A 10,673-nucleotide genomic window follows, 5' to 3' on the forward strand; every position below is an offset into this window, starting at 1 on the left:
ATGGTATTTATTAATCCATTTTTTTTTATTGTCATGGTTCATCAGAAAGAAGTGCTTTTGTTTTCTTAGTGTTTTATAGAAAACACTAAGCTAGTCTGGTTTGGTTTTACCAAAAGTTTTTTTTTTTTTAAGTGATTTTATTATTTTTAGTTGCATGTGTATGTGTGTTTGGGTATATGTGTTATGAGCAAAGTACCTGAGGTGGCTAGAATATGATAGCACATCCCCTGGACCTGGCATTCCAGGTAGTTACCTACCTGACATGGGTGCTGGGACTCAAACTCAGGTCCTCTGGAAGACCACCCATGCTTTTAGCGGAAGAGCTCTCTCTCCAGCGTCTCAGAAAGGTTTGGTCTGTCTGCTTTGGGTGTGATCCTTTTGAGACAGCTTTGCTTTGTAGCTCAGCTAACTTCAAACAAGCGGCAGTTTCTTGCTTCCTAAGCCTCCCAAGGGCCACAGAATGGTGTTATTTCAAGGATTTATAGAGTTTTTGTTGTTGTTTTGTTTTTACATCCTGATTGTACAAGATACAATAGAGCAGAAGCAAAGACAGCAATAGATCAGCCTTGTCCTCAGGGAGCCTGTGGCCTGTTCAGTAGGCCAGAGAAGAGCTTTTCATAAGGGGATTCAAAGTTGAGCACTACAGTGAGGGATGAGTAGGGATTTCCAGTAGGCACTACCTGTGGATTTGTGACTAAAATGGGTAATTAGCTTCATGACAGGGTACTGGACGTTTGTGCTCTTCCTGTTTAGGAGGGAGGGCTCTTTAGAAGGAGCTAAGAGCTTGGCACAGACCGAAGGGCCTCAGCTGAATTTTGCCAAGTCATCAGAGCTATGAACCTAGGGAGCAGGTCTGATAGGGTGAGGAGATGTCTCCAGCCCTGCCAGGGGTGCCCCTCTGAGATAAGGGGCATCTGGGTTCCTCAGGCTGATTTTATGGACCTGTGGATGTCCCCAGCTTTTTATGATGACACATGGAGGGTGTGGCTTTCCTGGCTGACAGATGCTTCAGTGTGACCCTCAAAATAGACTGTAACATCATCCTAGTGGCGGAGGCCTCCTGACATGTGATGGTTGGCTCTACCCAAGAACAGCAGACTTAGGCTAGATCACTAGGTGGTGTAGGGAGCACTGGTGGGGTTGTGTTTGTCTAGGGCCCTGAGTAAGGATCTTTGGTTACAGCCAGCCACCTCTGACTTGCTTGGTCACGTAGCAGTACACCCACCCATTCATGCTACAAGCCAGGATGGACATTGATTCTCCTAGGGCTGGGCTCCAGGAGAACAGACATGAGGCCTATTTAGAGATGACAGAGATACATCCCTACAAGTGACCTCACACAAGCATAGGAATTGTTAGCCCATGTTATAGACCCTATCTGGGTTGGCCCAGGGCTTAGATCTCTTTCTGCACCTCTGAGTTTCTGCACCTCTGGACACTTGCAGAAGAGATGGTGATGAAAATCACAAAGAGCAGCTGGAATGCTCAAGATAAACAAATGCAGAAACAGATGCTTTGGGCAGGAGACACATGAAAAGATATAGACTGTTCTGGGGATGGTGGCTTATGCTTGTAATTATTCTGCTCATGCAGCAGAGGCAGGATGATCAAAAGCTTGAACCCAGCTTGGCTTCAAGGCTAGCTTGGGGCTACACAGGGAGACCATGTTTGTTTGGAAAAATTTCGGTCTAGGGCAGAGTAAGTAGGGGCCAAATGGAAAACCCCTAGTGTATTGTGGTCAAGGATCTCGGACTTTGTTTTGAGGGCAGATGCATGTACAGACTCTGACTAGGGCAGAAGACTCTGCCAGTCTGGTCACCAGGCCTCTGCTGAGAGTCTTGTCCATGTGGGCTAGTTCCTTCACCCGGAGCATAGTTTTCTCTTAGCGTGGTTCTTTCTTTTTCTCAGAGTGACTCTGCTTACGTTGTCATTGTTTGATGGTTTGGTTTTGCCAGCTTCTCTTTGAAAGACAGTACCATCCTATGTTTTAAGCATTTCCCTCTCATGGGTTCAGGTCACCCAAAATGCTTTTTAATGGAGACCAAGAGTCACTTTATTAAGACCTTACCTGTCACCTTCTTGGTCCTCCCATTCAGGAAGCCCTCCCCTCTGGTCTCTGCATGGTGCAGTGATGTTGAATCTCTGCTCATCTGTGGACTGGCTAATGCCTTACCCGCTCTGCCCTGAGGAGTAGGTGCTATCCTTGCTCAAAGCACGTGCAGTGAGTACCTTTACCCACTCAGCTATCTCTGTGGCTCTTGGATTTTATTTTATTGCTTTTTGTTTTATGAGACAGGGTTTTTCTGTGTAGCCTGGCTGTCCTGGAACTTGCTGTGTAGACCAGGCTGCCCTTGGACCCAGAAATCTGCCTACCTTTGCCTCTCAAGTGTTGGGATTAAAGGCATGCTCTTGAATTTTTAAGTTAGTATTTATTTGTGTGTATGTGTGTGTGTGTGTGTGTGTATGTGTTTGAGTGTTTGCATTACACCTCATACATGGAGGTCAGAAGGCAGCTTGTAAAAATAGGTTCTCTTCTACCATGTGAACCCTGGCAATAAAACTTGGGTTAGCAGACTTGGCAGCAAGCTTCTTTACACACTGAGCCATCTCACTGTCCCATGAGTGGTGATGGTAGTGTTTTGTTTTGTTTTATACTATATGTAGCTTTGGCTGGCCCGGACCAAGCTGTGTAGATCAGGCTGACCTCAAACTCATTGAAGTTCACCTGCTTCTGCCTCCAGAGTGTTGGATTAAAGGCACACAGCACCATACCCTGGATCCTTGTGTCGTTTATAGACTAAATCTTCATTGGTCAAAGGTCAACCTCTAGGGAAATTCCTAGACTGTATTCCTTTTGCTTCTTCCATCTCCAGAATGCTTGATTTATTTCTGTAATGGGTCAGTACAAAGGGGAGAATCCCAGTTAGAAGGCAAGCCAGGGTCTGTCAGGCTGAGCAGAGAGTGTGAATTTAGCAGACCACTGGAAATAGTAGAGTCCTGGGGGGAGGGGGGGTTGTCTGTCTATGTGTGGTCAAAGATCAAGTAGGAAAAAAGCCTGGTGTCTGAGAGAAGAGGTAGCCGATCTCAGTGCAAGGGTGTTTCTCTGCTTCTCAGAATCCACATAAAATGTCTCATAGCTTCAAGATTAACTGTGTTTTTGTTGTGACCAAAATGTGGAGTCATGGCTGACTTGCAAGGACTGGAGGACTTGATAGAGCAGTGAGTAGTCTTTCTGTTACCAGGATGTCAGAACAAGATTCCCTGGACCACACGGGTAAGGATTTGGGAGGGACCACCCCTCTCCTGCCTCTCTTCTTGTCTTAGAAAGTATCTTAAGATTTCAGGCAACTTTAGTTTAGGTCAGTGTGCTGGCTAGTTTTATATCAGCTTAATACAACACATATCATCAGAGATGAGGGAACCTTAATTGAAAAAAATGCCTCTAGCAAATCAAGCTATAAGTAGGCCTCTCAGCATTTTCTTAAATAGTGATTGATGGGGGAGGGTCCAGCCAACCGTGGGCTGTGTCACCCCTGGGGTGCTGGTCCTGAGTTGTATAAGGAAGCAGGCTGAGAAGGCATGGGGAACAAGCCAGTAAGCAGCACTTCTCCATGGCTTCAGTGTCAGTCCTGCCTCCAGGTTCCTGTCCTGCTTGAGTTCCTGTCCTGTCTTTGTTCAGTGATGAACAGTGATTTAGAAGCAAAAGCCAAATAAAAACTTTCCTCTTCAAGTTGCTTTGGTCATGGTGTTTCAACACAGCAGTGATAACCCTAGTAGTCAGGAATGACAAATGTCAGGGCTCCAATACACCATTATACCCTGAGCTTCCAGGGCAAATATTGATAATAGCATTCATTCTAGTCCAAGTTTTTTCTCAGTTCACAGTATACCAGGCAGTTGACATTTTTTGTCACAGTTTCAGCCTAAGATGAAAGCTACCAGCCTTTAGGGCAGAGGTGATTGGAAGATGAGAAGTAGGCAGCTGAGCCTGGAACTTGCTGTGTAGACCAGGCTGGCTTTGAACTCACAGAGATCCTCTTTTTCTGCCTCCTAAGTGCTGTGATTAAAGGTTTATGTCACTGTACCTGGCTAAGAAATGTGAGTTTGTTTTGTTTTTCCAGACTGAGTTTCTCTGTGTAACAGCTCTGGTTGTCCTGGAACTCACTCTAGACCAGGCTAGCCTCAACTTGGAGATTCACCTGCCTCTGCTTCCTGACTGCTGGGATTAAAGGCGTAAACTACTACCACCAGGCAGGGTTTTATTATGTATTCCTGCCTAGCCTTGAACTTGATACATAGACCAGGCTGGCTTCAAACTCAAAGAATTTCTCCTGCCTCTGCCTCCTTAGTGCTGGATTAAAGGCATGTGCCACCACATCTGGCTAAAAATACTTTAAAAACTTATTTGCTTATATGTGTATATGTACGTCTGTGTATGTATATGTGTATGGGAGTGCCAGAACAAGGGATTGGATCTCCTGGAGCTAGACTTACAGGTGGTTGTGAGTGCTGGGCACTAAACTTAGATCTGCTGGAAGAACAGCAAGTACTCTCAGCTGATGAGCCATCTCTCCAGCCTCTAATATGTGTGTGTGTGTGTATATATATATTTTTTTTTTTAAGTGGGTGTGGTGTTCGTGTTACTCCACAATTTGAAAACTGTGGCAGGAGGAGTGTTGTGTATTAGATAGAGGCCAACCTAGGCCACAGAGTGAAATCCTGTCTGAAACAAGCAAACAAGGACAGCAGTGTTCTTATTTTTGTTTTTTTAGTGCTTAGGATCTAACCCTGGGCTTGTATATCGTAGGCTCTACCACTGATATATATTATTAATTACTATTTATTATGGGTATGTATGTGAGTCTGTGTATATGTGCACATGTGTGTGCATGTATCTATAGAAGACAGAGGAGGGTGTCAGATACTCTGGAGCTGGAATTATAGGCAGGTAGCTGTGAGCTGCTTGACAGGGGTGCTGAGAATGTAATGTAAGTTCTCTGGAAGAGTAGCTAGCACTCTTAACTGTTGAGCTAGCTTTCCAGCCTTTGTTTTTGAGACAAGGTTTCATGTATTCTAGAGTTTCCTGAAAGTCACTGTATAGCTGAAGATAGCCTTAGATCTATTTCTGGAGTGCTAGGGGTGTGTGTGTGTGTGTATGTGTGTGTGTGTGTGTGTATCTGCATCTGTGTATCCCCACATCTGGAGTATATGGTGCTGGAGATTGAACTCAGGTCTTGCTGCTTGCTAGACAAGTACTATGTCAACTGAGATACAGCTCTTTACCTATAGTCAGTCAGCCATTCTGTCTGTCTGTCTGTCTGTCTTTGTTTTTTGAGACAGGGATTCTCTGTGTGACTCTGTCTGTCCTGGAACTCATTTTGTAGATCAGGCTGGTCTCAAACTCAGAGAGTGTCTGCTGGTTCTTCTCAAGCACTGGAATTAAAGGTGTGCACTACCATTGTTCAGCTTTATTCGAAGACAAAGTCTAAATAGATTGCCTATGATGCCTTTGAATTTATTTCATAGTACAGGACAGCCTTGAACTTGGGATTTTCTTGCCTCAATCTCCTTAGCTGGGATTTTAGGCCTGGTGAGTCAGGCCTGACTCTGAGAAAACAACTGCTCTAGAGTTAAACGGTTTATGCCTGAGTACTTAAGCACATTTATCATGTTTACATATGGTTGTGCCCTGGTTCTGATTACTTAAAGCTAAAGAGGTAGAGGCTCGAGTCCAGAGTCTACCACACATAGGATTTGATGGGAACCCTTCTCACGTTAAGCTGAGATACTGAGTGACTGCACCTGTGGTTAAAGGCAGTGTGATTGGTTTTCTTAATGGGGAGGATCTGGAAAGTCAAGACTTGATTTTAAGACTGTTGGCCTTCATGCCTTTAATCCCAGCACTTGGGAGGCAGAGGCAGGCGGATTTCTGAGTTCAAGGCCAGCCTGGTCTACAGAGTGAGTTCCAGGACAGCCAGGGCTATACAGAGAAACCCTGTCTCGAAAAACCAAAAAAAAAAAAAAAAAGAAAAAAAAAGACTGTTGGCATTTTAGAGAAGGAGCACAGAGCTGAGTAGCCTAGGATTGTCTGTGTGGGCTGTTCTTGCTTGGCATGCGCCCTGAGTGTCAGTGGCAGTGAGTGTACCAAGGGCTTCCTCAAACACACTCTGAGCCACCTTTCTCTATGGGAGCACATCTTGACTCAAAGCCTTTTTGCCTTTTGGATTATTTCTCCCTGAATAGTCCTGGAATCTGTCATGCCCCTCCTCTAAGTGAGCTGCATGGCTTCCTGGCAATGGGCTATGGTTGCTGGAAGAGCAAGGTGCACATAGTAACTGGTGCCACAATAGTCTGTGGTTTTAAGTGGGCTTATCAGACTATGAAATACAGTCTCCAGTGCCAAATATTAGCTCTCATTTCATACCTAAATGTCAGTTGATGTTTTGCGTGAATGGTCTTCCAGAAACCATTTTATAGCCACTGTCCTAGAGTCTTCTCTGTTATTGAGTCTGTTGGTTTCTTTTTTCTGGGCCAAGTTCTGAGAGGAATAGGCTTGCCTGCTGATGAGCTGTGGCTCAAGTGTTAGATGTCAAGGTGAAGCTCCTGGGTGAATCCCTGGGGCTCCTTGGAGATCCGGGACTTCTTTTTTCTTTTGTTTTTTCGAGACAGGATTTCTCTGTGTACCCCTGGCTGTCCTGGAACTCATGCTGTAGTCCAGGCTGTCCTTAAATTCAGAGATACACCTGCCTCTGCCTCAGATAGGTTTAAAGGTGTTTGCCACCACCAAACATGATCTTTTTGATTTTAAATCAGAGAAGGTGGGTGTTCAGCTCCCCATAGCTCCAGAGCCATCTCAGCACTGAGCCTCAGATCGCTGTTTTTTCTCCTTTTTTCCCTCTTTTGTATCATTCCTTACCAGAGCTATCGCATTGATAGAACTTCTAAGTCTAAAGTTGTGAAGTCTGTAGCCAAATAAATCTTGCACTATTGCCGGGCGGTGGTGGCGCATGCCTTTGATCCCAGCACTTGGGAGGCAGGGGCAGGAGGATTTCTGAGTTCGAGGCCAGCCTGGTCTACAAGAGTGAGTTCCAGGACAGCCAGGGCTACACAGAGAAACCCTGTCTCGAAAAACCAAAAAAAAATAAAAAATAAAAAATAAAATAAATCTGCACTATATGTGGTCATTATTTAAGGTGTCCAAGAATTTGGTGGCTCATAAGATCCACCTTCCCTCTGAGAGAAAATTGAGAGCCAGTGAGAAGAGCTGGGTTTGTGTTCTCTGTTGTTCTCGTTTCCTCTGTGCAAGCAGAGAGGGACTTCTTATTTCTGGCCCTGACACAAGGCCAGAGTACAGACTGCTCTGATGGTTTCCATTGAGCTCTGTGCCAGGGCCCTTACTTGTCTTATCAGGAAAAGCCAGCTGACCCTCATGCTATCTGGCTCAGCTATAAGGGTTTGACTGTGTGTGCTAAAGACCTTCAACATAAAATGTGCTGTTTGTCCACTTTGGTTTCTTTTCTTTTTCTTTTTTTCTTTTTTTGAGACAAGAATTTCTCTGTGTAGTCCTGGCTGTCCTAGAACTTGCTCTCTTTAGACCAGGGGAGCCTCAGACTCAGTTCTGCCTGCTTTTGCCTCCCAAGTGCTGGGCTAAAGGTGTGTACCACTGTGCCTGGCTAAGTGTTTTGCTTTTTTTCAAGACAGAGTCTCACTATGTTGTTCTGGCTGTCCTAGAACGCACTGTGTAGACTAGGCTGACCTTGAACTTACAGAGATCTACCTGACTCTACCTCTTGTGTGCTGAAATTAAAGTCATGTGCCACTATGTCTGGCCTCTTTATCTTGTTTAAATGTGTAATTCAGTGGTTTTACTTAGGGTCACAATATTATACTATTATAATAATTATTTCCAATCTGAGTGTGCTAGCACAACCTTTTAATCTCAGCACTCAGGAGGCAGAAGCAGGTGGATAAAAGTTTTAGGCTAGCCAGGACTACACAGTGTGACCCTGTCTCAAACGAAACTCAAAAATCCCAAAACTGAACAATTTTCTCTTCCTCCCAGCCCCTCATTATATTCTGTTTATAAAACACACCTATTTTAGATATTTTTAAAAGATTTATTTATTTATTTATTTAGTATATATGGTACACACCAGAAGGCATTAGATCCCATTACAGATGGTTGTGAGCCACCACGTGGTTGCTGGGAATTGAACTCATGATCTCTAGAAGAGCAGTCAGTGCTCTTAACCTCTGAGTCATCTCTCCAGCCCTATTTTAGGTAGTTTTATATCGATTGAATCCTACAGTATGAGTCCTGTGGTGTCTGACTTTTAAAAATGGTTTGAAGGAGCCAGGCGTTGGTGGCGCACGCCTTTAATCCCAGCACTCGGGAGGCAGAGGCAGGCAGATTTCTGAGTTTGAGGCCAGCCTGGTCTACAGAGTGAGTTCCAGGACAGCCAGGGCTGCACAGAGAAACCAAAAAAAAAAAAAAAAAAAAAAAAAAAAAAAAATAAAAAATAAAATGGTTTGAAGGTATATGTTGTAGCTTGAACCTGAGCATCCTTCCTTTTTTGTTTGTTTGTTTGTTTTTTGAGACAAGGTTTCTCTGTGCAGCCCTGGCTGTCCTGGAACTCACTCTGTAGACCAGGCTGGCCTCGAACTCAGAAATCCGCCTGCCTCTGCCTCCCGAGTGCTGGGATTAAAGTCGTACGCCACCACTGCCTGGCGCATCATTCCTTTTTTATGACTGAGTTATTTCTTACAAAGTAGCTAGCTGGTTAGAGAACTAGACATACAGAAAGACACATTTTGTCTATCTGCTTATCTGCTGATGGACGTGCTTGCTTGTTTGCATTCATAGTGACCAGTGACCACTAATGCTGAACATCTTTTCATGCGCTTATTCTGTATAACTACTTTGTAAAAAAAAAACATACAGGGCTGGTCTACAGAGTGAGTTCCAGGACAGCCAGAGCTATACAGAGAAACCCTGTCTTGAAAAACCAAATACACACACACTCACATATACACACACACAGGGGTTTTTTTGGGGGGTGGGTATCATGCTGTTTTCAATCTCACTGTAAATCTAAGGATGATCTTGAACTTCTGATTTTCCTGCCTTCATCTCCTAGGTGCTCAGATTTTAGGCTTTGCTGCCATGCTCAAATGCAATTTTTGCTATTCTGGAGAGCAAACCCAGTGCTTCATATATGCTAGACAAGCAGTCTACTAATGTAACTACTTCCCCAGCCCTAGCTATTTTATAAACCTTTCAACAAATGTCCATAGGGCTGGTGAGATGGCCAGGGGGGTAAAATCACTGCTAGTTAAAGCCTGAAAATCTGCATTTGACCCCAGAATCTTACGGTAGAAAGAAAGAACCAATCTTTTAGAATTGTCTCTTGTTCTCAATACAAATGCATGTGCCATGGCCTACACATACCTGCATTCATTCATAATACACTAATAATATATAGAGTAAAAAAGGTACCAAAAGGAATAGCTGTATAGTTTTTATTTTTTTTTTTTTTGTTTTTTTGGTTTTTTGTTTTTTTGAGACAGGGTTTCTCTGTGTAGCCCTGGCTGTCCTGGAACTCACTCTGTAGACCAGGCTGGCCTCGAACTCAGAAATCCACCTGCCTCTGCCTCCCGAGTGCTGGGATCAAAGGTGTGCGCCACTACAGCCCGGCCTTTTTTTTTTCTTTTTTTCTATTTTGTAATTGGTTTGTCTTTCTTTTTGTTTGGTTTTGTTTCTTTCTTTTTAAATCTGAGATTGACTCCATAGCACTTACCTGGATGGTACAGTAAATGTAGACACACTATTGTAGCACATGCTCGTCTTGAATTCCTGATTCTTCTACATTTGCCTCTTGAGGGCTGGGATTACTGGCATGGGTCACTGCACCCTGCTAGTATTTTATTATTTTTCAGTGCATGTATGTATGCAGGTGTCTGTGTGGGCATGCATGTGTGCATGCATGTGTGCAGGTGTCTGTGTGGGCATGCATTGTGCATGCATGTGTGCAGGTGTCTGTGTGGGCATGCATTGTGCATGCATGTGTGCAGGTGTCTGTGTGCCATGCATGTGGACATGCATGTGTGCAGGTGTCTGTGTGCATGCATGTGTTCATGCATGTGTGCAGGTGTCTGTGTGGGCATGCATGTGTGCATGTATGTGTGCATGCATGTGTGCAGGTGTCTGTGTGGGCATGCATGTGTGCATGTATGTGTGCAGGTGTCTGTGTGGGCATCCATTTGCAGTGGCACAGGTATGAAGGTCAGGGGACAGTTCTGAGGAGTAACTTCTTTCCTCCCACCATGGAATCCAGAGATTGAACTCAGGTCAGTAGGTTTTTGTGAGAAGTGCTCATACCCACTGAGTCATCTTGCCTGCATACTTGGTTGACTTTGTTTGGTTTGGTTTGGTTTTGGTTTTTCTGAGAGACAGGTTTTCTCTGTGTAGTCCTGGCTGTCTTGGAATTTGATTTGTAGACCAGGCTGGCCTCCAACTCAGAGATCTGCCAGCCTCTGCCTCCTGAGTGCTGGGATTAAAGGCATGTGCCACCAACCCCAGCTTCTTGGCTTCTTAGTTGATCTCTCTCTCTCTCTCTCTCTCTCTCTCTCTCTCTCTCTCTCTCTCTCTCCCCCTCCCTCCCTCCCTCCTTCCC

At 44.5% G+C, this 10,673-nt stretch overlaps 1 protein-coding gene across 2 annotated transcripts in view; it reads left to right on the forward strand.

Moving 5' to 3' along the window:
* Positions 1–10,673, forward strand: part of Ranbp10 (RAN binding protein 10) — a 60,258-nt gene that overhangs the window by 4,422 nt on the left and 45,163 nt on the right. Inside the window, exon 1 of one of the 2 annotated variants that reach the window (XM_028768729.1) lies at positions 2,216–2,221. The exons of the other annotated variant lie outside the window; for it this stretch is intronic. The gene's annotated coding sequence lies outside the window, so the exon portion shown is untranslated. Of the gene's footprint in view, positions 1–2,215; positions 2,222–10,673 lie in introns of those variants that run through there. 2 annotated transcript variants of the gene reach the window in all.

Source organism: Grammomys surdaster, unplaced genomic scaffold (assembly GCF_004785775.1).
Source record: "Grammomys surdaster isolate TR1022 unplaced genomic scaffold, NIH_TR_1.0 187, whole genome shotgun sequence".
NCBI lineage: Eukaryota > Metazoa > Chordata > Mammalia > Rodentia > Muridae > Grammomys > Grammomys surdaster.